The sequence below is a fragment of the Somniosus microcephalus genome, chromosome 18 (assembly GCF_052327205.1).
Source record: "Somniosus microcephalus isolate GS21.2 chromosome 18, FLI_Smic_1.0, whole genome shotgun sequence".
NCBI lineage: Eukaryota > Metazoa > Chordata > Chondrichthyes > Squaliformes > Somniosidae > Somniosus > Somniosus microcephalus.
This window is the reverse complement of record NC_141004.1, coordinates 69,611,799-69,639,322: the sequence shown is the minus strand read 5'-3', so window position 1 is coordinate 69,639,322 and position 27,524 is coordinate 69,611,799. Positions and strand designations below refer to the sequence as shown.

The window sequence follows — 27,524 nt, the reverse complement described above, 5'->3', positions numbered from 1 at the left end:
CTGAAACGTTGACTCTATTTCTCTCTACACGGATGTTGCCTGGCCTGCTGAGTTTTTCCAGCGTCTTCTGTTGTTATTCCCCAAGCACCTTTCCCTGGCAACAGCATGACTTCTGACTGTGAGCAATGCCACAGGAGATCTGACAGTCATACTAATATTCTAGAGAAACTTCAACTATAAAGCTGAATACTTAAACACTGACAGCAGACTGGATGTAGAAATACTACAGTAGCTGTCACAGATAATGTTTTTTCCAGTAGACCCTCAAACAAAATTAGGTAACAGAACAAATCCAGTATGCATGGAATATAATCTCAGAATGTCCAATATTTTAAAGGTTTAAAAAATATTTTAAATGTTATTTTTCCTAATACATATACAGAGACTAAGATTAGCAAAACTGAACTTGGGAAATTTTTGTCCATACGTAATTGGAACTAGTTTGAAACTGTATAAAGACATTTCACGCAGGCCCTTCACTGCCCTTCAGATGAATTTTTATTTGTTCATGGGATGTGGGCATCACTGGCAAGGCCAACATTTATTGCCCATCCCAAATTGCCTAGGTGGTGAGCCACCATTTCAGAGGGCAGTTAAGAGTCAACCACATTGTGGGTCTGGAATCACATATAGACCAGGTAAGGACGGCAGATTTCCTTCCCTAAAGGACATTAGTGAACCAGATGGGTTTTTACAACAATCCGGTAGTTCCACGGTCACCATTACTGATACTAGCTTTTCATTCCATATTTATTTATTTCTATATTTAATGAACTGAATTTAAATTGAACTCATGTCTCTAGATAATTAGCCCTGCCTCTGGATTACTAGTCCAGTAGCATAATCACGATGCTACCGTACCCCCGATGAATGGAATGAATGGAAAATGAAGGCTAACTTCATTGGTATACCTCAGTGATCAGTTGACATTGACAGACGCAGGAGTAGGTCACCTCTGTGCACATTTGTACAGGGAAAGATGCAGGGAAAACAAAGCATATACTAATAAAAGCAGAAAAAAATCTCTTAAAAAGTTTGAGAACATATTAAAGCTGAGTAAACATCACCCATGATTGAAATATTCCAGTATATAAATGTGTAAAAACCAATAGCTGATGCTTTGATTAGAGAATCTTGTTGACTTCCCCACAAACAGGTTGTAACTTGTCAGATTTTTGTTTTAAATTCCCACTTGAGAGGGGCACCTTCAGAACTTGCAAGGACTGAAAGCAAATATTCAAAAAAAGACACTGAAAAGCTGATGTTCAATTCCTAAATCAGTCTTAGAGAATCCGAGTCAGAGATGGAAGCTGCCAGAGGTGAGAATTCACTGGGGCCATTGTATCCATGTGATAGTAACACATTTTGTATCCATTAGATTGCAATGAATTGAATAACACACTGATACTTGTGATTCCTTCTCGACAAGTTCTAACTTGTCAGGATTTTTTTTTTAAGTAGTTTTAATTTATTTTGAAGTTACTTTGCAAAAGTCTGCAGAGACAAAGGCTGAATGAAAATCACAGGATAGGTTCACAAGTTAAAAAGTGTATCAAAGACTATAGGAAGTTTTAGTCTTGGAGGCCTATCTGAGGAAAACACAGTTTATTTGCCCAGGTATCTGCAACCTGAACAACCAGTCAAGACCATGGCAACAGGTGAGCAGCAAGTAATGTGTCTGTTTGATTCAAACCATATTGATATTTATTTATTCCACTGAACAGTGAGGACAATCCAGTTATTAACATTCAAAATCATTTCAAACATTTAATGTGATTTATCATAGATATAAATCAATCGTCAATGGCAAACCTTAGTCAGACCCTTGAGGAAAGTCTATTACACAGAAGGAACAACATCCATCACTGGAGATACATTTACTAAAAACCACAGATCAATTATAATTACTATTCATTTATATTCAGAAGGGGGTTCCTCCTGATATCTACCCTTACAGTTTTATGGATCCCTTCATCATTAAGATGTAAAATGAGGCAGAAACCCCCTGGTCTTCTTTTCAATGAATGTGCTTCATTTATCACTGGTTGTGTTTGGTCTGGCTAACAGCCCTAAAACTACCTGACCATATTTGTTGTTATCAATAACATGTGGAAATAATTTCCTCAGGCCACTAAATGTAGCAACATCATAAACCCACTTGGGAAGATTGCCTCTACTATTTTTTGCAAAGTTATAAACATAATAATCTTCTCAAATATGCTTGCCAAGTAACTGGAACGAGCAGCTTGGCTCAGCACTCTAGCCTGTGACACTGCTTGCAGATTGAAGTGCCATATCAGGATGAGAGAACTTTAGGCGAGCACTGTGGTGCATTACTGAGTGATTGCTGTTTTTTCAGAGCTACTGTTATATCCAGGGAAGTCCAGCTGTTCCAGTGGTTCAGGTAGCTAGGGAAGATTATTTTAAAAGTAGGAGGGAATTTTCCCATTGTCCTGGCCAAAATATCGCCCTCAACCAACACTTAAAACAAAAAACTAAATTATTCTGAATTCCGAAAAAACTAAACTACTTGGAATCCCGAAAAAACGAAATTACTCTGAATCCCGATGTGGCTGTGCACACGATGGCTGTTGTGAGCCCACAAGTCACAACACTTCAAAGTCCATGTCTTTCTTTCCTGAACTGGTTTGCAATGTCACTACTCATGGTGACCAGTGGAGATCATGTGTGTTTGAGGCTCTACATTGCAGAGCTGTTCTCCTGCATCGCTCTGATCAATAGCTGCAGCCGGGGTAGACGCACTCAAAATAGTTTCAGGGATTTTGAAGTGAAATCAGGTCATCATCTTCACTCTGTACACCAGCCTTTGAAATACAACCTGCCAAAGACTTACACCGTTCGAGGAGCAGAACCCGTCCATTCATGTTACCAAAGAGTTAGAACTGTTGCATCAGCTCTTATTATGTGCATAAATGAGTAAAAAATACAATGAACAGCGATTCAATGGGCACCACCTACTCTTTCAATGACAAAGGTTACCATAACTCAACAGACTTTACAATGTCCAACACTTCCTACTAGGTGCGGCCGGCTCCGGACTGCACTTTTTGCTCTCCTGCATGTTTCTAGATCGACTAATGTTGCAAATGTTTATCACTGGTTGTGTCTGGTCTGGCTAGCAGCTCTAAAACTACCTGACCATATTTGTTGTTATCAATAACATGTGGAAATAATTTCCTCAGGCCACTAAATGTAGCAACATCATAAACCCACTTGGGAAGATTGCCTCTACTATTTTTTGTAAAGTTATAAACATAATCTTCTTAAATATGCTTGCCAAGTCACTGGACGAGCAGCTTGGCTCAGCACTCTAGCCTGTGACACTGCTTTGCAAATTGAAGTGCCATATCAGGATGAGAGAACTTTAGGCGAGCACTGCGTGATTGCTGCTTTTTCAGAGCTACGGTTATATCCAGGGAACTAATGTTGCAAAAGTATCATGCAACTCCAAATCTGTCTCCCTGAATCTTTTACAGAATGTTGTTCGAATAGGACTCAGGCATCCACATCCGCTTCATCGTCAAACACAGCCATTCCCGCACAAAATGGCGGCCAAGCCAACAGCGGGCGTGTGGCAATGGTTCACCCGCCAACACCGCGCGCAGCAACTGGAAAGACGCATGCGCACACGGCTCATCATTCAGGGGCATTTTGGAAAGCGCGCGTGCGCGGGTGAATTGTGCGGCCGCCCCGCCCGAGCGCCAACAACAACAAGCTCCCTCAAACTTCACTTCCACCAGTTCAGTTGGAGCCTTGACCGACGACAACAGACAGCAACACTGTACTAAACCTAGATGTGGTAATAAGTTTTGGCAAGCATTTGATTTCCTCTTTCAGGCACGCAAAATCTATCAAACTCTTTCATAATCTTAAAGACCTCTTATCAGGTCACCCCCTCAGTCTTCTCTTTTCCAGCGAAAAGAGCCCCAAGCCAGTTCCTGATATGTATAACCTCTCAATTCTGGTATCCTAGTAAATCATTTTTGCACCTTCTCCAGTGCTTCTATGTTCTTTTTATAATATGGAGACCTAGAACCGTTCACAGTACTCTGTGGTCTAACCAAGGTTCTGTACATGTTTAACATAACTTCTCTGCTTTTCAATTCTATTCCTCTAGAAATGAACTCCCCTGCTTTGTTTGCATTTATTAACCAGTGTAGCTACTTTTAGTGATCTGTACCCCCAGATCTCTCTCTTCCTCTACCCCATTTAGACACTTATTTTCCAAGGAGTATATGGTCTCCTTATTCCTACCAAAATGTACCACCTTGCACTTATCTATATTGGAGTTCATTTGCCACACCCATACTGCAAGTTTATTAATGTCTTCCTGTATTTTATCACAGTCTTCCTCTATTAACTATACCCCCCCCCCCAATTTGGTGTCATCCGTCCTTTCCATACAGAAGAAGCAGTTGCCATCCTAGGGTGACCTGTCGTGGACGGTATTGGTGGCAAAGTGGGAATGAACACATCTGGTCATCAGAAAGTCAAATAACAGAGAAACCCTCATTAGAACTCTTGAAGATTAATCAACAACTGAGAATTTATATTTCTTGTGATGATGCAGTACATTAATATCAATCATGTATGTTAATATGGGTCCCTCTACCCCTCAAAAAAAATCAGACAGTGATGCAGAAAATTGGATAAAGAAGAAGCTGGCTCCTCACACATCCATCAAACTCTTATCTTCCTCCAACACGTCTAACGTGGCAGGCACCATCACAAATCAAAGCACACAGGGGGGCCTAAAGAGAGCTCAATTTAAAAAAAAAATTATTAGTACTAGGTGTCAAGTTGAGTGTGTTCTGGAGCTGAGGACCCTGATTTCACTGGCCTGGATTTTAAAAGGAGGATGCTAGATGAAAATTAAGAGCGTGTGTGGAGCTCTGCAGGCAGCATCTCAATATGGTGGGGGAGTCCACCACTGATTTTTGCCCTGCTATTGAGGAGGGCTTCCAGTCAATGCAGGCCACCTTGAGAGGAGTGGTTGTGGCAAGTAGGCCTATGGGGGATGATCCTGATAGAGATGGTGTTGGGCCTGGCGTGGGTTGCTGTCTAGCACCCCAAGTCTTCACTGGCAACCTTCAGTAACCAGATGCAAAGTGCAATCTAGGGATTGTACTGCGTTACAGCTTGACTGACATCAGTTAGGCCATTGCAAGTGCCAACCAGCAATCTAATGGTTCTATAGATGTAGTGCCAGGAACCAAATGGCAGGAACCAAATGCAGTGGGAGGGGGAGGATCCAGTTGTCGTGGTCCATGTTGGTACAAACGACGTAGATAGGACAAGGAAGACGGTTCTGTTAAAGGAGTATGAGCAGCTAGGGGTCAAATTAAAAAACAGAACCTCAAGGGTAATAATCTCTGGGTTATTACCTGAGCCACGAGCGAATTTGGCTAGGATAAATAAAATTAAAGAGTTAAATGCGTGGCTCAAAGACTGGTGTGGGAGAAATGGGTTTTGCTTCTTGGGACACTGGCACCAGTACTGGGACAGGAGGGAGCTGTTCTGTTGGGACGGACTCCACTTGGCCAGTGCTGGGACTAGAGTCCTGGCGAATCATATAACTAGGGCTGTAGAGAGGGCTTTAAACTAATTAGTGGGGGGGAGGTTTCTAGAGAGCAAATAATAGAAATGACAACAGAGAAGGTCATAGACTTAGGTAGCAGTGGGGGAATTAAAAAACAGAATGTGTCAGGAAGGGACAGAAGGTATGGAGTAAAAAGTAAAGTACTAAAAAGGGAAAAAACAGGAACTAAGTGTTACAAAACATATTTGAAAGTTCTTTATCTGAATGCACGTAGCATTCGTAACAAAATGAATGAGTTAACGGCACAAATAATGACATATGGGTATGATCTTGTGGCCATTACAGAAACATGGCTGCAGGGTGACCATGACTGGGAATTAAACATACCAGGTTATTTAACAATCAGGAAGGACAGGCAGGAAGGGAGAGGAGGTGGGGTGGCTATGTTAATAAAGGAAGGAATCACTATAATACAGAGAAATGATATTGGGTCAAAGGAGCAGGATAGTGAAACAGTTTGGGTGGAGGTAAGGAATAATAAGGGGAAAAAAACACTAGTGGGTGTAGTCTATAGGCCTCCGAACAGTTGCAACTCTGTTGGACGGAGTATTAATCAGGAAATAGTTGAGGCTTGCAATAAGGGAACAGCTATAATTATGGGGGATTTTAATTATCATATTAACTGGACAAATCAAATTGGGCAGAGCAGCCTTGAGGAAGAGTTCATTGAGTGTATTAGGGATGGGTTTCTTGAGCAGTATGTAACTGAACCGACCAGGGGGCAAGCAACCTTAGATTTGGTCCTGTGTAATGAGACAGGATTAATTAAAAATGTCCTAGTAAAGGATCCCCTTGGAATGAGTGACCATAACATGGTTGAGTTCCATATTCAATTAGAGGGTGAGAAAGTTGGATCTCAAACAAGCGTGCTGAGCTTGAATAAAGGAGACTATGAAGGTATGAGAGCGGAATTAATTGGAGTGGACTGGGAAAATAGATTAAAGGGTAAGACGGTACATGACCAGTGGTGTACATTTAAGGAGTTATTTTACAACTTCCAAAAAAAATATATTCCACTGAGGAAAAAAGGGTGTAAAAGAAAAGATAGCCATCCGTGGCTAAGTAAAGTAATTAAGGATAGTATCCGACTAAAAACAAGGGCATATAAGGTAGCCAAATCTAGTGGGAGGATGGAAGATTGGGAAGTCTTTAAAAGACAGCAAAAAATAACAAAAAGATTGATTAAGAAAGGGAAGATAGATTATGAAAGTAAATTAGCAAAAAATATAAAAACAGACAGTAAAAGTTTCTATAGTTATATAAAAAGAAAAAGGGTGGCTAAAGTAAATGTTGGTCCCTTAGAGGATGAGACCGGGAAATTAATGGTGGGAAACATGGAGATGGCAAAAACACTGAACAATTATTTTGTATCAGTCTTTACAGTAGAGGACACTAAGAATATCCCAACACTGGACAAACAGGGGGATCTAGGGGGGGAGGAACTAAATACGATTAAAATCACTAAGGAAGTGGTACTTGGTAAAATAATGGGACTCAAGGCGGATAAATCCCCTGGACCTGATGGCTTGCATCCCAGGGTCTTGAGGGAAGTAGCGGTAGGGATTGTGGATGCATTGGTAATAATTTTCCAAAACTCACTGGACTCAGCAAAGGTCCCGGCAGATTGGAAAACTGCTAATGTAACACCCTTATTTAAAAAGGGTAGTAGGCAGAAGGCTGGAAACTATAGACCTGTTAGCCTAACATCTGTGGTTGGTAAAATGTTAGAGTCCATTATTAAGGAGACAGTAACGGGACATTTGGATAAACATAATTTAATAGGGCAAACTCAGCATGGTTTCATGAAGGGGAAGTCATGTTTAACAAATTTGCTTGAGTTTTTTGAGGAAGTAACATACAGGGTGGATAAAGGGGAACCAGTGGACGTAGTGTATTTAGACTTCCAAAAGGCATTTGACAAGGTGCCACACAAAAGATTATTGCTCAAGATAAAAAATCACGGGATTGGGGGTAATATTCTGGCGTGGGTGGAGGATTGGCTCTCTAACAGAAAGCAGAGAGTTGGGATAAATGGTTCGTTCTCAGATTGGCAACCAGTAACTAGTGGTGTTCCGCAGGGGTCAGTGCTGGGTCCCCAACTCTTTACAATCTATATTAACGATTTGGAGGAGGGGACCGAGTGTAACATATCAAAGTTTGCAGATGATACAAAGATGGGAGGGAAAGTAGTGAGTGAGGAGGACATAAAAAACCTGCAAAGGGACATAGACAGGCTAAGTAAGTGGGCAGAGATTTGGCAGATGGAATACAATACTGGAAAGTGTGAGGTTATGCACTTTGGCAGGAAAAATCATAGAGCAAGTTATTATCTTAATGGCAAGAAACTGGAAAGTACTGTAGTACAAAGGGATCTGGGGGTCCTGGTGCACGAAACTCAAAAAGTTAGTATGCAGGTGCAGCAAGTGATTAAGAAGGCCAATGGAATGTTGGCTTTTATTGCTAGGGGGTTGGAATATAAAAACAGGGAGGTATTGCTGCAGTTGTACAAGGTATTGGTGAGGCCGCACCTGGAATACTGCATACAGTTTTGGTGTCCATACTTAAGAAAAGACATACTTGCTCTCGAGTCAGTACAAAGAAGGTTCACTCGGTTAATCCCGGGGATGAGGGGGTGGTCATATGAGGAGAGGTTGAGTAGATTGGGACTCTACTCATTGGAGTTCAGAAGAATGAGAGGCGATCTTATTGAAACATATAAGATTGTGAAGGGGCTTGATCGGGTGGATGCGGTGAGGATGTTCCCAATGATGGGTGAAACTAGAACTAGGGGGCATAATCTTAAAATAAGGGGCTGCTCATTCAAAACTGAGAGGAGGAGAAACTTCTTCACTCAGAGGGTGGTAGGTTTGTGGAATTTGCTGCCCCAGAAAGCTGTGGAAGCTACATCATTAAATAAATTTAAAACAGAAATAGATAGTTTCCTAGAAGTAAAGGGAATAAAGGGTTACGGGGAGCGGGCAGGAAATTGGACATGAGTCTGGGTTCGGAATGGTCATGGCCCTGTGGGTAGTGGAGCGGGCCCAGGGGCCGTGTAGTCTTGTTCTGCTCCTACTGTGTTCTAATTCTGTTAGATTTCAGGAGATGGTTTTATTCCTGTTCCTGGCTGGGGTGGAGATCGCCTTTACAGAAGGTAAGTACTGTAGAAAATATAGGGACAGAGTGATCTCCTGGAAGAATTTCGATCGCCTAGATGGGTCGGAGAGGAATTTCCCAGATTTTTTTCTCCCAAATTGGCCATTGGGTCTTTATCTGGTTTTTCGCCTCTCCCGGGAGATCACATGGGTTCGGGTGGATGCAGAGTGATAGAAGATTTGAGGTTAGGATCAGATCAGCCATGATCTTATTGAATGGTGGAGCAGGCTCGAGGGGCCGATTGGCCTACTCCTGCTCCTATTTCTTATGTTCTTATGTTCTTATGGAACAGAGATCCCCTAGTGATGTAGTTGCATCTCAAGATAGTGGTACACCTGTGAGCTCCTTCTTAGCTGATCAGAGTTTTCACAAAGAAGGTATTGTCCCGCAGGGCCTGGCAACAATTCTGGAATAGCAGCACTAAGTTGTATCAGGTTTCAGTTCAAAACTTGCCACAGCTCTCCTGGAGAATCAGTTTGTGCAGCAGTAGACAGACTGTTCCCTCTACTGACATGGTGGGAACGAAGAATGAGCACGCAATTATGAGCTGGCAATAGATCACTAAATGGCCGAAAGGGTGAAGCACTGTGTTTGCAATTAGTGGGTTTGTGATGGTGTAATGAATGATATGTATTAGTATTTTTAGATATTCAAGTTATTACTATATCTGACTATAATAGCAATTTATTAGGGTCTCAAAATCTGAGATGCAGTCAGATTCATATTTAGTGGAGGAATTTTTGTGCAATGATGGGTGAACTTTATTACATGTAATGCCTGAAGCTCATGCTTAAATGTTCTCTCATCAGACTATTCTGGATGTTCTTGGCATCTGGAAGAGCTTGTTCATCTTCCTGAATACCATCAATGGCCTGGGCGCTCTCATCTGGAATTTCCTACCTGGGGATCCTGAATATGTTGTCCTCTTCCCAAAGTTAGATTAGGGAGCATACAGCATACCAAAATTATTCTAGAGACCCTTGAAGGGGTGTACTGCAAAGATCCTCCTAACTGGTCCAGGAGCCTGGAGTGTGATTTTTAAAAACCCTCATGGTATTGTGCAAGAGTGCGCCTCATTGTTCCTCTCCCGAGCATTGTCCCTTGGGAAGTGCACAGAGATCAGCAATCACTGCTGAAGACGGTATCCCTGGTCCCCCAACATAGAGCCACATGTACAGGCTAACACAGCAGACTGCCTTAGAACAATGACTCGGCAGCAGCTGCTCGGGAAAAATGCATAAACCTGCATAAAGATAGTCACAGGTTGAACTTCGATCAATTGGAACCTCTGGATATATGATGCTGCATCAGTGAAAGGAGCTCTTATAGCAACATGGATTCTTTTGATGCACCCTGCATCCTGAGAGAGCCAGTCATCCCACAAAAAAACAATAGTTCTTACAATGAATTCAGGTCCATTGGTGTCGTTGATGCCCTTTCGAATAATACATCTGGGCACATTGTTGATGTCTGCAATTGCAGCCTAAAAGAATCCAGATGTTTAGGGCTATAGTGACCTTCACTTCAACTGAGAGGGCAGTCGGGTATGCTGAGACAAGTCTGAGATTCCTTTGGGAACCTCCGAGATATCTGCACTCCTCTAATTCTAGCCTCTTAAGCATCCCTGATTTTGATCGCTCAACCATTGGTAGCCGTGCCTTCAGCTGCCAAGGCCCTAAGCTCTGGAATTGCCTCCCTAAACCTCTCCGCCCCTCTTACCTCTCTCTCCTCCTCTAAGATGCTCCTTAAAACCACCTACTTTGACCAAGCTTTTGGTCATCTGCCCTAATTTCTCGTTATGTGGCTCGGTGTCAAATTTTGTTTTATAACACTCCTATGAAGCACCTTGGGATGTTTTACTACGTTAAAGGTGCTATATAAATATTTGCTGTTGTTGTTGTTTTCCAGAATTGCTTATCCATGAGGCTTTCAAAATGACTTCTGTCTCTGTGCTTCCGGAGGGAGAGGAGGGGTGGGCACCAACCTGTGGAGGGCAAACACCTCCTGTGGAATTACACTCGGCCTTCTGTTTCTCCTTGTCTCCAGTGAAAGCCAGGAATAGTGGAATTCCTAGGGAGAAAGACCTAGTTTCCTGGCTTTCAGTAGTTTTGAGGGACGGGGGCTGGGACAAGGTAGTTGGGCAGTCAGGAGAAATGATCATTGATCCTTCACCATTGCTATATTAACACAGATCCTGCAGTAACAGAAGTGGCCTCTGTAATAGTGAAATTAAGACTAAGTAGCAACAACAATGATACAATCAGTAGCATAGTTTCTGGCTTTAGCATAAATATCTGCCATTTAAAGCATCCAGGCAACAATGAACATCTAGTTTATACAACAACAACAACAACTTGTATTTATATATCACCTTTAACTGTGCAATACTGAGGGAGTGCTACACTGCCGGAGGTGCCATCTTTCAGACGAGGCGTTAAACTAAGTCTGCTCTCAGGTGGAGATAAAAGATCCCATGGCACTAATTTGAAGAGCAAGGGAGTTATTCCCACTGTCTTGGCCAATATGTGTCCCTCAATCGACATAACAAAAACAGATTATCTGGTCATTATCACATTGCTGTTTGTGGGAGCTTGCTGTGTGCAAATTGGCTGCTGCGTTTTCTACATTACAACAGGGATTACACTTCCATAGTACTTCATTGGTTGTAAAGCACTTTGGGACATCCTGAGGTCGCGAAAGATGCTTTATCAATGAAAGTCTTGCTTTCAAATTAAAAATAATTCCGGCAATTAAATGTGATGATATGGATTATGAATCCTATTGTGGAGGTTTCATGCATACATCACTTACTTTCTGTAAGCAAACTATGCTCATGTATTCTGAAATCTGCATCATTTTGCTTTCTATCCCTGCAGTGTATGTAAACCTGGAGATTAACAGTTACCCCAATCTTGTTACTACTACATCAGCCCATCCTCATATAATGCGCCCACTCACTTTGGATGAATAGAAAATATTACCTGCAGATCAGAGATTTGATAGGCTAAAATATCTAATTCAATTTATTTACAAAATCAGCTAGTTTAAAAAACAGTAAATAAAACACAAGACGAGTATAATTTGCAACATATCCGAGGACCCTTCTGCAGTTATCATGGTTTCTTGGAATTAAAGCAAGGTTTTTGAATAAAGCGTACAGAATGGACTTCCATATAGAGAAGTGGAGACCAAAATCCTGGAATTATTTAAGAAACGATTGGATGCTACAATGGAAGAGAGCATTACAACAACTTGCATTTATATAGCACCTTTTAATGTAAAATGTCCCAAGGTGCTTCACAGGAACGTTATCAAACAAAATTTGACACCGGGCCACACGAGATATTAAGGCAGATGACCAAAAGCTTGGTCAAAGAGGTAGGTTTTAAGGTGCGTCTTAAAGGAGGAAAGAGAGGTAGAGAGACGGACAGGTTTAGGGAGGGAATTTCAGAGCTTAGGGCCTTGGCAGATGAAGGCACGTCACGTTAGGATTTCTTTTTTTATTATTCGTTCACGGGATGTGGGCGTCGCTGGCTAGGCCAGCATTTATTGCCCTTCACTAATTTCCCTTGAGAATGTGGCGGTTAGCTGCTGCCTTGAACCACTACAGTCCGTGTGGTGAAGGTACTCCCATAGTGCTGTTAGGGAGGGAGTTCCAGGATTTTGACCCAGTGACTATGAAGGAATGACGATATACTTCCAAGTCAGGATGGTATGTACCTTGGAGGGGAACCTGCAGGTGATGGTGTTCCCATGCGCCTGCTGCTCTTGTCCTAGGTGGTAGAGGTCGTGGGTTTGGGAGGTGCTGCCGCAGAAGCCTTGGCAGTGTATCTTGTAGATGGTCCACACTGCAGCCACGGTGCGCCGGTGGTGGAGGGAGTGAATGTTTAAGGTGCTGGATGGGGTGCCAATCAAGCGGGCTGCTTTGTCCTGGATGGTGTTGAGCTTCTTGAGTGTTGTTGGTGCTGCACTCATCCAGGCAAGTGGAGAGTATTCCATCACACTCCTGACTTGCGCCTTGTAGATGGTGGAAAGGCTTTGGGGAGTCAGGAGGTGAGACACTCGCCGCAGGACACCCAGCCTCTGACCTGTTCTTGTTGCCACAGTATTTATGTGGCTGGTTCAGTTAAGTTACTGGGCAATGGTGAACCCCAGGATGTTGTTGGTGTGGGATTCGGTGATGGTAATGCCCTTGAATGTCATGGGGCGGTGGTTAGACTTTCGCTTGTTGGAGATAGTCATTGCCTGACACTTGTGTGGCGCAAATGTTACTTGCCACTTATAAGCCCAAGCTTGAATGTCGTCCAGGTCATGCTGTATGCGGGCATAGACAGCTTCATTATCTGAGGAGTTGTGAATGGCACTGAACACTGTAGTCATCAGTGAACATCCCCACTTCTGACCTTATGATGGAGGGAAGGTCATTGATGAAGCAGCTGAAGATGGTTGGGCCTAGGACACTGCCCTGAGGAACTCCTGCATTGATGTCCTGGGACTGAGATGATTGACCTCCAACCACCACCACCATCTTCCTTTGTGCTAGGTATGACTCCAGCCAGTGGAGAGTTTCCCCCCTGATTACCATTGACTTCAATTTTACTAGGGCTGCTTGATGCCACACTCGGTCAAATGCTGCCTTGATGTCGAGGGCAGTCACTCTCACCTCACCTCTGGAATTCAGCTCTTTTGTCCATGTTTGAACCAAGGCTGTAATAAGGTCGGGAGCCGAGTGGTCCTGGCGGAACCGAAACTGGGCATCGGTGAGCAGGTTATTGGTGAGTAAGTGCAGCTTGATAGCACTGTCGATGACACCTTCCATCACTTTACTGATGATTGAGAGTAGATTGGGGCGGTAATTGGCCGGATTGGATTTGTCCTGCTTTTTGTGGACAGGATATAACTGGGCAGTTTTGCACATTGTCGGATAGATGCCAGTGTTGTAGCTGTACTGGAACAGCTTGGCTAGAAGCGCGGCTAGTTCTGGAGCACAAGTTTTCAGTACGACAGCCGGGATGTTGTTGGGGCCCATAGCCTTTGCTGTATCCAGTGCGCTCAGCTATTTCTTGATATCACGTGGAGTAAATTGAATTGGCTGAAGACTGGCTTCTGTGATGGTGGGGACCTCAGGAGGAGGCCGAGAAGGATCATCCACTCAGCACTTCTGGCTGAAGACGCTTCAGCCTTGTTTTTTGAACTCACGTGCTGGGCTCCACCATCATTGAGGATGGGGATATTCATGGAGCCTCCTCCTCCCCCTGTTAGTTGTTTAATGATCCACCACCATTCACGACTGGATGTGGCAGGACTGCAGAGCATTGATCTCATCCATTGATTGTGGGATTTCTTAGTTCTGTCAATAGCATGCTGCTTCCGCTGTTTAGCATGCATGTAATCCTGTGTTGCAGCTTCCCCAGGTTGGCACCTCATTTTTAGGTACGCCTGGTGCTGCTCCTGGCATGCTCTTCTGCACTCCTGATTGAACCAGGGTTTGTCCCCTGGCTTGATGATAATGGTAGAGTGAGGGATATGCCAGGCCATGTGGTTACAGATTGTGCTGGAATACAATCTGCTGCTGCTGATGGCCCACTGCGCCCCATGGATGCCCAGTTTTGAGCTGCTAGATCTGTTCTGAATCTATCCCATTTAGCATGGTGGTAGTGCCACACAACACGATGGAGGGTGTCCTCAGTGTGAAGATGGCACTTTGTCTCCACAGTAACTGTGCGGTGGTCACTGCTACCAATGCTGTCATGGACAGATGCACTTGCAACAGGTAGATTGGTGAGGATGATGTCAAGTAGATTTTTCCCTCGTGTTGGTTCTCTCACCACCTGTCGCAGGCCCAGACTGGCAGCTATGTCCTTCAGGATGAATGTACTAAGATGGACTGAATGGCCTTCCTCAACTTTAATTATCTTGTCAAAAGTTAACTTGCACTGTGGATGTTAACAATGCAGTTAACTTGTACCCCCAGGTAATAAAATGTCTTGACCTGTATTTCTTACCTAGAGAAGTTCACGTCAAATACACGAGTCACAAGGTCATCGTGCTCTATTTAAGCTGCACAGCTTTCAGAATCCTGCTTAAATGAATTGAAGGTAAATGTTGCTTTTATCTGCTTAATTTATTTGAAGAGGTAAAGCAGATGAATTTTGAAGATATTACCACGGGAAAATAAAATGCAATAAACCTGGGCAGTCCATGGCCATTTTTACACACAAGTGTTGGTCTGTTTTAACACAACTGCAACAAAACCACATTTGAGTCTGATGCTACACAATGATGCCAATCATTTTTCAATACCTAGGAACAATTTGTAGAATCTCATCTGGTTAACTCCTGTAAAATGCAGGACTTGGTATTTACACCTAGCGAATAACAAATACCAGCAATTCCATTTGAAGTAAACACAGTCATCTACTTTTACCCTTTGGAAGGTTACTGCTGGTAGTTTTTGTTATATATCTACTAAAATCAAAACACAAATCACACCTATATAAGTTAATTACATGGATAATACAGAAGTAATAGATTATGTTCGTGTACATGGGGCTCTGCCAATGGCTCATGTTAATCTCGTGAGTATCTGAGCCCATTTAGACCAGCAATATCCCAGGTTCACAGAAAGTTAACATGCAGGTACAGAAAGCAATTAGGAAGGCCAATGGTACGTTGGTCTTTATTGCAAGTGTGTTGGAACATAAGAGTAAGGAAGTCTTGCTGCAATTATATAGGACTTTGGTGAGAATACATCAGGAATACTGTGTACAGTTTGGTCTCCTTATCTAGGGAAGGATATGCTTGCCTTAGAGGTGGTGCAACGAAGGTTCACTAGATTGATTCCTGGGATGAGAGGGCTGTCCTATGAGGAAAGATTGAGTTAATCAGAGAGAGCCAGCATAGATTTGTGAAAGGTCCCTGACAAACCTGATTGAATTTTTTGAGAAGGTGACTAAAGTAGTGGACAGGGGAATGTCTGTGGATGTTATTTATGTGGACTTCCAGAAGGCATTTGATGAAGTTCCACATAAGAGACTGTTAACTAAGGTTGAAGCCCATGAAACTGAAGGCAAATTATTGACCTGGTTAGGAAATTGGCTGAGCGGCAGGAGACAGAGAGTAGGGATAATGGGTAGGTACTCAAATTGGCAGGATGCGACTAGTGGTGTCCCGCAGGGATCTGTGTTGGGGCCTCAGCTATTCACAATATTTATTAATGACTTAGATGATGGCATAGAAAGTCATATATCCAAATATGCTGATGACACAAAGATAGGCGGCATTGTAGGCAGTGGAGATGAAAGCATAAAATTACAAAGGGATATCAACAGAGTAAGTGAATGGGCAAAACTGTGGCGAATGGATTTCAATGTAGGCAAATGCGAGGTCACCCACTTTGGACCTACAAAGGATCGAACAGGGTACTTTCTAAATGGTGAAAAGCTAAAAACAGTGGCGGTCCAAAGAGACTTGGGGGCCCAGGTACATCGATCATTAAAATGTCATGAACAGATACAGAAAATAATTAAAAAGACTAATGGAATGCTGGCCTTTATATCTAGAGGACTAGAGTACAAGGGAGTGGAAGTTATGCTACAGCTAAAGAAGACCCTGGTTAGACCACACCTGGAGTACTGTGAGCAGTTCTGGGCACCACACCTATTGGCCTTGGAGGGAGTGCAGCGTAGGTTTACCAGAATGATACTTGGACTTCAAGGGTTAAGTTACGAAGAGAGATTACACAAATTAGGGTTGTATTCCCTAGAATTTAGAAGGTTAAGGGGTGATCTGACCAAAGTTTTCAAGATATTAAGGGGAACAAATAGGGTAGATAGAGAGAAACTATTTCCGCTGGTTGGGGATTCTGGGACTAGGGAGCATAGTCTAAAAATTAGAGCCAGACCTTTCAGGAGTGAAATTAGGAAACACTTCTACACACAAAGGGTGGTAGAAGTTTAGAACTCTCTTCCGCAAACAGCAATTGATGCTAGATCAATTGTTAATTTTAAATTGGAGATTGATAGCTATTTGTTAACTAAAGATATTAAGGGATATGGGCCAAAGGTTGGGTATATGTAGTTAGGTCGCAGATCAGCCATGATCTCATTGAATGGCAGAGCAGGCTCGATGGGCCATTTGGCCTACTTCCTGCTTCTGTTTCTTATGTTCAGCGCCTGATCAATGATATTAGCTGATGTCAGCCAGAACAGAGTGCATGTGTGCAGACCTCGGATAAGGACAGAATTGGGCTCACCTGTATTGCTCCACTGACCCTAACATGCACTGTCAAGGCTCACACATCAATAATAATAATGGCCAGTGCCTGTGGAACTGTAGCCTTACAAGAACTCAACACTATGATGGAGGGCTGTTTTTTAATTCATTCATGGGTTGTAGATGTCACTGGGAAGATTTGTTGCCCATCCCTAATTGCCCTTGAGTAGGTGGTGGTGAGCTGCCTTATTGGACTGCTGTTGTCCGTGTGGTGAAGATACTCCCACAGTGCTGTTAGGTAGGGAGTTCCAGGATTTTGACCCACTGACGAAGGAACGGCAATATATTTCCAAGTCAGAATGGTGTGTGACTTGGAGGGGAACTTTGAGGTGGTGGTGTTCCCACGCGCCTGCTAAATCAAAAAAAAAAAAATCAAAATCAACTTTTATTGTCATTGTTAGTGCACAAGTGCAGTACAACGAAATGTAGGCTTGCGGCTCCCGAGAGTGTACATTTAGATTAAGACATTTAAACATTCAACATACATTTGGCTTGTAATACATTAACATAAACATAACCATAATAAAGTGCATTGGCAGATGTGCAGGCTTTAGAGTTTATTTGTGGAGTTCAGTAGGATGACAGCCCCGCTGTCCTTGTCCTTCTAGGTTGTAGAGGTTGTGGGTTTGGGAGGGCCTGTCAAGAAGCCTTGGCGAGTTGCTGCAGTGCATTTGTAGATGGTACACACTGCAGATACGGTGCGCCAGTGGTGGAGGGAGTGAATGTTTAAGGTGGTAGATGGGGTGCCGATCAAGTGGGCTGCTTTGTCCTGGATAGCATTGAGCTTCTTGAGTGTTGTTGGAACTACACTCATCCACCTAAATGGAGAGTATTCCATCACACTCCTGACTTGTACCTTGTAGATGGTGGAAAGACTTTGGATAGTCCGCAGGTGAGTCAGTCACCACAGAATACCCAACTTCTGACCTGCTCCTGTAGCCACTGTATTTATGTGGCTGGGCCAGTTAAGTTTCTGGTCAATGGTGACCCCATGGATGTTGATGGTGGGGGATTCGACGATGGTAATGCTGTTGAATGTCAAGGGAGGAGGTGGTTAGAACTTCTCTTATTGAGATGGTCATTGCTTGGCACATGTGTGGAACAAATGTTACATGCCACTTATCAGCCCAAGCTTGAATGTTGTCCAGGTCTTGCTGCTTGCGGGCATAGACTGCTTCATCATCTGAGGAGTTGCGAATGGAACTGAAAACTGCAATCATCAGTGAACATCATATTTCTGATCTTCTGTTGGAGGGAAGGTCATTGATGAAACAGCTGAAGATGGTTGGGCCTAGGACACTGCCCTGAGGAACTCCTGCAGCAATGTCCTGGGGCTGAGATGATTGGCCTCCAACAACCACAACCATCTTCCTTTGTGCTAGGTATGACTCCAGCCAGTGGAGAGTTTCCCCCCGATTCCCATTGGCTTCAATTTTACTAGGGCTGCTTGATGCCATACTCGGTCAAATGCTTCCTTGATGTCAAGGGCAGTCACTCAACTCACCCCTGGAATTCAGCTCTTTTGTCCATGTTTGGACCAAGGCTGTAATGAGGTCTGGAGTTGGGTGGTCCTGGCAGAACCCAAACTGAGCATCAGTGAGCAGCTTATGGGTGAGTAAGTGCTGCTTGATAACACTGTCAATGACACCTTCCATCACTTTGCTGATGATTGAGAGTAGAATGATGGTGTGGTAATTGGCCAGATTGGATTTGTCCTGCTTTTTATGGACAGGACATAACTGGGCAATTTTCCACTTTGTAGGGTAGATGCCAGTGTTGTTGCTGTACTGGAACAACTTGGCTAGAGACACAGCTAATTCTGGAGCACAAGCCTTCAGCAGTACAGCTGGAATGTTGTCCGGGCCTAAACCCTTTGCTGTGTCCAGTCTGCGCAGCCATTTCTTGTTATTATGTGGAGTGAATCGAATTGACTGAAGACTGGCTTCTGTGATGGTGGGGACCTCAGGAGGAGGCTGAGATGGATCATCCACTCAGCACTTCATGCTGAAGATGGTTGCAAACACTTCAGCCTTGTCTTTTGCACTCACGTGCTGGGCTCCGCCATCATTGACAATGGGGTTATTAATGGCACCTCCTCCTCCCATTAGTTAATTGTCCACCACCATTCACGACTGGATGTGGCAGGACTGCAGAACTTTGATCTGATCCGTTCATTGTGAGATCGCTTAGCTCTGTCTATAGCATGCTGCTTCTGCTGTTTAGCATGCCTGTAGTCCTGTGTTGCAGCTTCACCAGGTTGCCACCTCATTTTTAGGTATGCCTGGTGCTGCTCCTGGCATGCTCTTCTACACTCCTCATTGAACCAAGGTTGGTCCCCTGTCTTGATGGTAATGGTAGAGAGGGGGAAATGCCAGGCCATGAGGTTACAGATTGTGATGTTATACAATTCTTCTGCTGCTGCTGATGGTGTAGGGGGTGGCGTGTGCCCAGCCAGTTCTGCCCCTGACTGTCTCTGAGCGGTTCGAATCGCTCCCACACCCCTGGGTTCTAGACACCGGACTTAGGTACAGGCGGCGATACAGAAATAGAGTAGACAATTGGTTTGGTACAAGAAAACCGTAATTTTATTAAAAGGCACAACAATATTACAATACTGGAAAAATCACTGGAATAATTACAGGCATATAAAGTTACACTTAATTGGGAATGGGGAACACACGGCACAACGAGGGAACAATCACGTTAATGATCCCCCTACCCTTGTCCCACCCCCAATACCTAACTAGATTGAGCTAAGAGGGGCCAGGGATTTATGCTCACCAATGGGGTTTCCTTGACAGTTCGAAACCTGCCGATTAAGCCGGCTGTGGTTTTGGGGTTCGCTCTTTGGGGCCTGCCGTCGTCACGTGGTCCCAGGGCGCGGCGGTGGAGTCATCCGAGTAAAGTACCCCCTTTTCCTCAGTTTAAAGAGTAAAGTCTTTGTTGGGTACTTTACCTTGCAGAATGGTTGTTCTTCTGGGGGTGGTCTGGTCATTGAGTTTCGTTGCGGCTGGGCTCGGTTGGTGGCCTTCGGGGTCGGCTCGGTTGTCCTCAGTTGTTACCTTGATCTTGCTATTTGGCTCTATTCTTTATCGTGCCCCGATGGCTGGCCCTCTTCTGCCGTGCTGCCCCTCGATCTTGCTGTTTGGCTTCGTTCCTTATCGTGCCCCGATGGCTAGCCCTCTTCTGCCGTGCTGAGCGTCCTGAGCTACCGGTGGGCCTATAATTATACAGGTTCTCCATTCCCTTATCTGCGCGCCAAATCAGGTCAGTTCTTTGTTTAATTTTGGCGGGCTTGTCTAAAGTGTTTACAGTCGTTCACCTTAACAGCTTCAATATCCTGGCTGTTTGTCATTTATGAAGTTTAATTGTCTTTTCCTGGCTTGGTGGCTCCTTTGAGCGGTTACCGATTATGTATGCAAAAAGTTAATGGCCTCAAGATTATGTCTATCCTGAGTTAACTGTTTCGAGATGAAAGATGCATATTCTGTGTTTACCTAGCTGTCTGGCTTTACAAAAATGACAAAGTCTTCCACACAGATCCATGCATGTTAGGTTTCGTTTCAGAATTTGAATGGGCCTGCCTTTTGCAGGGCCTTGCTTTTTAAAATCCTGCAGGCCTCGGTCACGAGGTTTCAGAAGCCATTTCCTTTGGGTACCCTTTTTAATAACTTGTCCATACAGAGTTCCTTTTATTGATAACTTTTGGGGAATGTGGGAATTTTGAGAACCTTACAATGGCCACAGTGCCTCCTGGATGCCCAGTTTTGAGCTGCTAGATCTGTTCTGAATCTATCCCATTTAGTACAGTGGTAGTGCCACACAACACGATGGAGGGTGTCCTCGGTGTGAAGACGGGACTTCGTCTCCACAAGGACTGTGCGGTGGTCACTTCCACCAATACTATCATGGACAGATGCATCTGCGACAGGTAGATTGGTGAGGACGATGTCGAGTAGGTTTTTCCCTCGTGTTGGTTCTCTCAGCACCTGTCGTAGGCCCAGTCTGGCAACCACGTCCTTACTGACAAGATCTGTGGGAATGACAATAGAGTGGATGTGTGTGAGAATTAACCGTTGATTTTATGGAGTCTAACTGATTCATTTTTCATCAGGTAATGTTGACAATATCATAGAGGTAGCCAGGAGACTCCAACAGATCGGCGACGAACTAAATAACGATTATGCCCACAATGCGCAATTCATCCAGCGTGCTCGCCTCGCCATCGGTGGATTTGTAAGTTTGAAAGTTTGTATCTGTGCTAAAGCTCTGTTTGTGCCTCTATCTTTTTGTATTGTGTTTCAAATATTTAAATCCAAACAACTGGGAGTTAATTCAGAGGAAGAACGTCACATCCCAGAAATAAAGCGACAAGCGGGAAGGAGAGAACTTTACTTGTTGACCTTTTCAAGAAAGGTTGATGACAGAACAGTATTGAGAGATCTTATAACAACATCTGTAGGATTGACCATCCCATTTTTCCAACCAAGTAGTGCAGTGTGAATAATGGGAAAAATTAATAAATACTATTTCCCATTGCTTGATGTAGGAATTTTATTTGACACATGAGATTCAGGCAGAATGTGCCAATATTACCAATAGCACCAAGAGTTTGGTGGGTTCAGATGGGTTTTCCTCCTTTCCCGTCACTGTCACCTCCCTCATCTATATTTGTGTCTTGGTGCAATCATCCACAGGCATAGAGTCTGCTTTCATGTCTGGTCTTGAAACACAGCTCTACCTCTCCACCACTTCTCTTGACCCCTCAAGCACCTATGTGATGTCAGACTGCCTTTCTGATATCAAGTCATGGATGAGTCACAACACCCCACATGTCCAAAACACACCTATTCATATCCTCACAGAATCACAGAAACCCCACAGTGCAGACAGAGGCCATTTCGGCCCATCGAGCCTGCACCGACACTTATCCCACCCGATCCCCGTAACCCCTACACCAACACATATCCCACCCTATCCCCGTAACCCCACGTATTTAATCCCCCTAACACTAAGGGTCAATTTTTATCATAGCCAATCAACCTAACCCGCACATCTTTGGACTGTGGGAGGAAACCGGAGCACCCGGAGGAAACCCACGCAAACACGGGGAGAATGTGCAAACTCCACACAGACAGTCACCCAAGGCCGGATTCGAACCCGGGTCCCTGGCGCTGTGAGGCAACAGTGCTAACCACTATGCCACCGTGCTGCCCTGTCCCATATTAAGCCCCACTGGCCTTGCACTCCTGGCCTCATGGCCTACACTGGCTTCTTGCTTTCCAGTGAATTAATTTGAATATTCTAGCCCTCGTCTTCAAGTCCTTCCATAGTCTCATCCCAACCTCCTGCAGACATAGCTTCTGTCCAGCATGCTTTGATCTTCCGATTCTGGAATCCTGTGAATCTCCTCCCTTCACCCAACATTGTTGGCAGAGCTTTTAGATGCCTAACTCCCGCTCTCTCAAATTCCCTCCCTAAACCCTCTACATCTCGATTTCTCCTTTTTAAAAACTTTTTTCAAAACCCATCATTTTACCAAAGTCACCCCATCTAAACTCACTTTCCTGCGGTGGCATTCCTTTCATCTGTAAAGTGCCTTGTGACGTTTTATATCTTAGAGGTGCTCTATTTATTTTTTACCAGTTATTTTTTGATGTTGTTGAATGTGGTCACATGGATATAAAAATGGTTGGAGGCAGATAGCAAAAGGTAAAGGAAAGTTCCTTGGACTGGAACGGTGTGAGTGGTGATCCACTGGGATCTGTGTTCAGGTTTCTGTAATTTACTATATAACATAACATACTGCAGTATAATGATCTCAGGGATATTGGCTACCAGGATGGGCAGGTCGGTGGCAGATGCAGCTCGGTAGAGAAGTGTGAATGAATGCATTTTGGAAATAATAAAGGAGTACACTTTAAATGGTAAGATTTTAAATGGAGAAGAGCAAAGGGTGTGCAGTTACACAGGTCAGATAAACGTGGCAGTCCAAGTAGACACCATAAAATAGACTAACAGAATTCTAGTACAAAAGCAAAATACTGCGGATGCTGAAAACCTGAAGTAAAAACAGAAAATGCTGGAAAATACTCAGCAAGTCAGGGAACATCTGTAAAGAGAGAAACAGAGTTAACGTTTCAGGTCGAACACCCTTCGTCAGAACTGGGTCAGAAGGGTCATCGATCTGAAACGTTAACTCTGTTTCTCTCTCTACAGATGTTGCCTGACCTGCTGAGTGTTTCCAGTATTTTCTGTTTTTAAAACATAATTCTAGGTTTTGTTATCTAGAATATAAAAACAAGATAATGATAAATTTATTTAACAAGGATTTACCAGGGAGGAAGAGTTATGGATCTGAATAAATAATTCAGATGTTAGTTGTTTTTTTACTGGAACTCAGAAGGTTGTGTCTTTAAGATTGTGAAGGGTTATAAATGCTAAATAGGATAGATTTTTTCCCCCCATTCATCAGCGAGATGGTAACAAGACAAATTTAAGCTAATCACAAAAAGAACTGAGGGGGGTTATGAAAAGATTCTTTACACACAGGGTGGTTAGAATGTGGAATTCTCTGCCACAAAGCAAACGTTGAAAGCAGATTCGATAAATTATTTTAAAAGGAGATTAGATAGTTACATGAAAAAAAAATATTGAAGGGGATGGGGAGCAAGCAGGGGAGTTGGGAGCAGACTAGATGGCTGATGTGGAGAACAACACCAGTGCAGACTTGATTAGCCAAGTGGCCTGTTTCTGTGGTGTAACATTCTGTGATGAATGAATCTGTCTGGATTGGGTGACTGATAGTGCAGGGACACAAATTAAGCATTGCTAAATACACTTAGTGGATTCAGAAAGAGGTGACCCTACCACTGAATGTGAGGGAATCAAAGCTCCTGATGGATAGACAGAAATGCTAGCCAGCTGCAACATTCCATATGACAATTTTTCAAAATGTGAATTTTTTTTCTAAAATGTAATGAAGTTGAAACATGCCTCTCATTTACACTTTGTAAGGTGGGGACTGGCATTACTGGGAGACTGCCTGCAGCTGGCTTGTGTCAGGACTGTATACATATCGATTTGACAATCTAATATATATTAGTTGATAACAGTGGTTATGAAGAGCATTGTGGAGATCGAGATAGAGGTTGAGGTGGATCTCCAGAGGCAGCTATGTGCGGATTTCTGGGTTTCCAGTAATGTTTTCTTCCTTATTTATTTAAACTAGCATTCACCTCCTAAGAAGGGTACCCCTCAACTTTCAGCTGCAGTTTGACACATTTCTACCCTACATTGCTCTATTGAACCTGTCAAAAAGCTTTTTTCTACTGGAAATAAAAGTAATTACATACTGCAATCACTAAAGAAACAGTAAAGTGCACAAAAAGCGGCTTCCATCATCAGGGAGGGGGAGCTGAATTTTCTACTCCCAAGATGTGCCTGACTTCTTTCCTCCAGTCTGAGTGTTGCTAATATACTCACATTGACTATTAATAGCACTCCTTATATTTCCCCATGGATGTTGGCCACTCTACTATAGGTTGCATGGGCTTTTTCCTCTGGTTAATCTATGGCAACAAAGACATCTCAACATGTCTGAGTAAACAAACTGAAAATAGCGAAGTTACAGAACATAATCAAGCACTGTAACGTAGACACAACCAAGCTGCATCACAGATCAGAGCAGTACATTGTAGTAAAATCCTAAATATCGCAAACGGGTGTAATTTGTTCAAGTTAAGTGAAGCCCATCACTATTTCTAACCCACTCTTTACTACTGAACCCTGACAATTTCACCAGCGCAAAGGCAGGAATGCTCAATAAAACTAGTTATTACATTCACACCAGAGAACATTTTTACCAGAGAACATTTTTACCAGAGAACATTTTTACCAGAGAACATTTTTACCAGAGAACATTCACACCAGAGAACATTCACACCAGAGAACATTCACACCAGAGAACATTCACACCAGAGAACATTCACACCAGAGAACATTCACACCAGAGAACATTCACACCAGAGAACATTTTCTTGTCTAAAGAAAATGCAACGAGTCTTGAAGAAAATAAACCTTCATATAAGACAATAGCTGGGCAATCCTCAAAAAGTTCCTTTGAAAACAATTAAAAGTTTTTAAAAGCTGCACTTTAGCAGCTTCTTTGTTATACACCATTTCTTTAGGAACAAACTCTAAATGAAAATACTTGTAACTCTGATTCTCAAAAACCATCAGCCCGTCTTAAAACTTTCCTGCCTCAAGTTTGTGCACAATGAAAAATGGAAGAAATGGTTCCATCAGCCTTCAATTCTCCTTCCAACTGATTTGATTGATTCTGACAGCCTGCACTTGTCCAGTTCCAGTGGAAAAAGTTGAATTTTCCTGGGAAGCATTGACATAAGTTGAAAAGCTGACAGTGGGTGTTTATGTACACCAGATGTTTTTAAGTATGTGATTCTGAGGAAACATAGAAGATAGGAGCAGGAGTAGGCCATTCGGCCCCTCGAGCCTGCTCCGCCATTTAATGAGATCATGGCTGATCATCCAAATTCAGTACCCTGTCCCTGCCTTCTCCCCATACCCCTTGATCCCTATAGAAACATAGAAGATAGAAGCAGGACACAGAAGATAGGAGCAGGAGGATGAAGCTTGTATGTATTTAGTGCGTTAAACTGAGTTCAGTTCTACTAACAGTTCGTGTATCCTTGTATTGTGACAGGTTCAACCAGCAAGCATCGTATTTATTGCCAATGTGATGGGGATCCTGCTTGCAGTGACTGGAATCCCAGCTGTTCGACTTCAGCCACCGAGATCCCCATCAGTTTGGAGGATCATGATCAGAGTGATGGTAGTGATTCTGGAAGAATTACTTCACACGTAGGTCAGTTTCAACTGTCCAGCATCACGAACTCACAGAGCCTTTACCTGTGAAATGAGATAAACAGTTATGAATAAGGTATTTCAGGTTACTTGATCATTTGTATTTAACTTGCAGTGTCACTTATGGTCAGTAAGAGTGGCACTGACTGTAAATTCATTTAAACATCAGCGCTCCTATTTTGAAGTGGGGTATGCCACATTTGGTTACATTATTAAACATATGAGTGATGCTGCAATAAGTGACACTTGGCTGGTCTGTCAGTATTTCCTTTGTTAATGTGGATTTACTGCATTTTACATTGTTTGCACATCAGTGAGGTCAGCAGAGGCACGTTGTGTCAACACATTGCTTTACTATTTATCTGCTACTGTACAGTGTCAGACACCGTGTGCAAGTACAGTAAAAAGGGCATTGGTGGGTTAGTGTCACCTGACTCCATTGTGCGATCCAGCCCTTATAAGGGTAGTCGCATCCTATGGTTAACTAGTTCTAATATTCAGGAATCTTAGAAACCAGCCAGATTTACACGAGATTTGTGTATTCTGACTGATTTATCACTACTGCTATCCTACCTGAATATAAACTGTGTTAGTTATCGGGCAATCTGTTTAATCCACACAACCAAGAGTTACAGGAGCTATCATCTGATCAGAGACTGATTGGGATTGTGCTATTCATTCATCTTTTACAATTTGCTGTTGTGAATCTTCTAGCTACTGTCTGATTATATTGACTTATAAAAGTTTGTGTTAAATTTATGAAAATTGCATTAAAGTTTAACAAGATGTTCTTGAGTTACAAAGTTACAAAAGGAGATAGAAATATCTGGCTGAACTTTAATGCTTTGCTCAATGTAAATGGAGAGCACGGTTCCTGGACTCTTACTGGAATGGGACTGGTAAAAGGGACCAAAAGCGGGGAAGGGAAAAAAAACTTTGAAAAATGAATTATTTTCAACGAACTTCTAGGCCTGGCAGTGTTTCAAGGGTTGCATTCACACCACAACTATAGCATCAATGCATTGTAGTTTCACTTCGCACCAATGCTGCAATTATAGTGTAAATGCAGCTTAAATCCAGAGGCAGCACCCAACCTGACACCAGACCAAAGCAGAGCGAGACTCCCTGGAGGAGGGAATCGCACCCCATTTCACTTTAGGATAGTTCAGACTTAACATCCGATTTACTCTCAGCTTTGCATCAATGCTAAACCTGCGGAGTGCAAATCCATCGTAATCAACAGGGATCAAACCAGCATCAAGTTAAAGAAACTCGGTCTCTCCCATTCCACTCAATTTCAGCAGTTCTACCAATTGGTTTATTCTGTTTATATTTTCTGGAAAAGATTCTAGAAGCTGAGCTATTTTTGATAATCCAAGAGAATTATTTTTTGTTATACTGTAGTTCCTCTTAAATTTATGGTGAATAGAATATTTCCAAACTATTCTTTGAAATGAATAAACCCTTTAAATTGAAACAATGTTCTGGCTCTTTATTTCTCCTGGGATAGTACGTAGGAGCGACTGAATTTGTCAGACACGGTCCTTATCAATTTAGGTTGTGTCAATGCATCAATTAACATTAATTACAG

At 43.0% G+C, this 27,524-nt stretch overlaps 1 long non-coding RNA gene across 1 annotated transcript; it reads left to right on the top strand.

Moving 5' to 3' along the window:
* Positions 1-3,542: 3,542 nt before the first annotated feature.
* LOC147105354 (uncharacterized) lies at positions 3,543-27,413 on the top strand. Its single transcript, XR_015081741.1, has 3 exons — positions 3,543-3,820; positions 21,162-21,283; positions 25,773-27,413. It is a non-coding gene; the product is annotated as an uncharacterized LOC147105354 (long non-coding RNA).
* Positions 27,414-27,524: the final 111 nt, after the last annotated feature.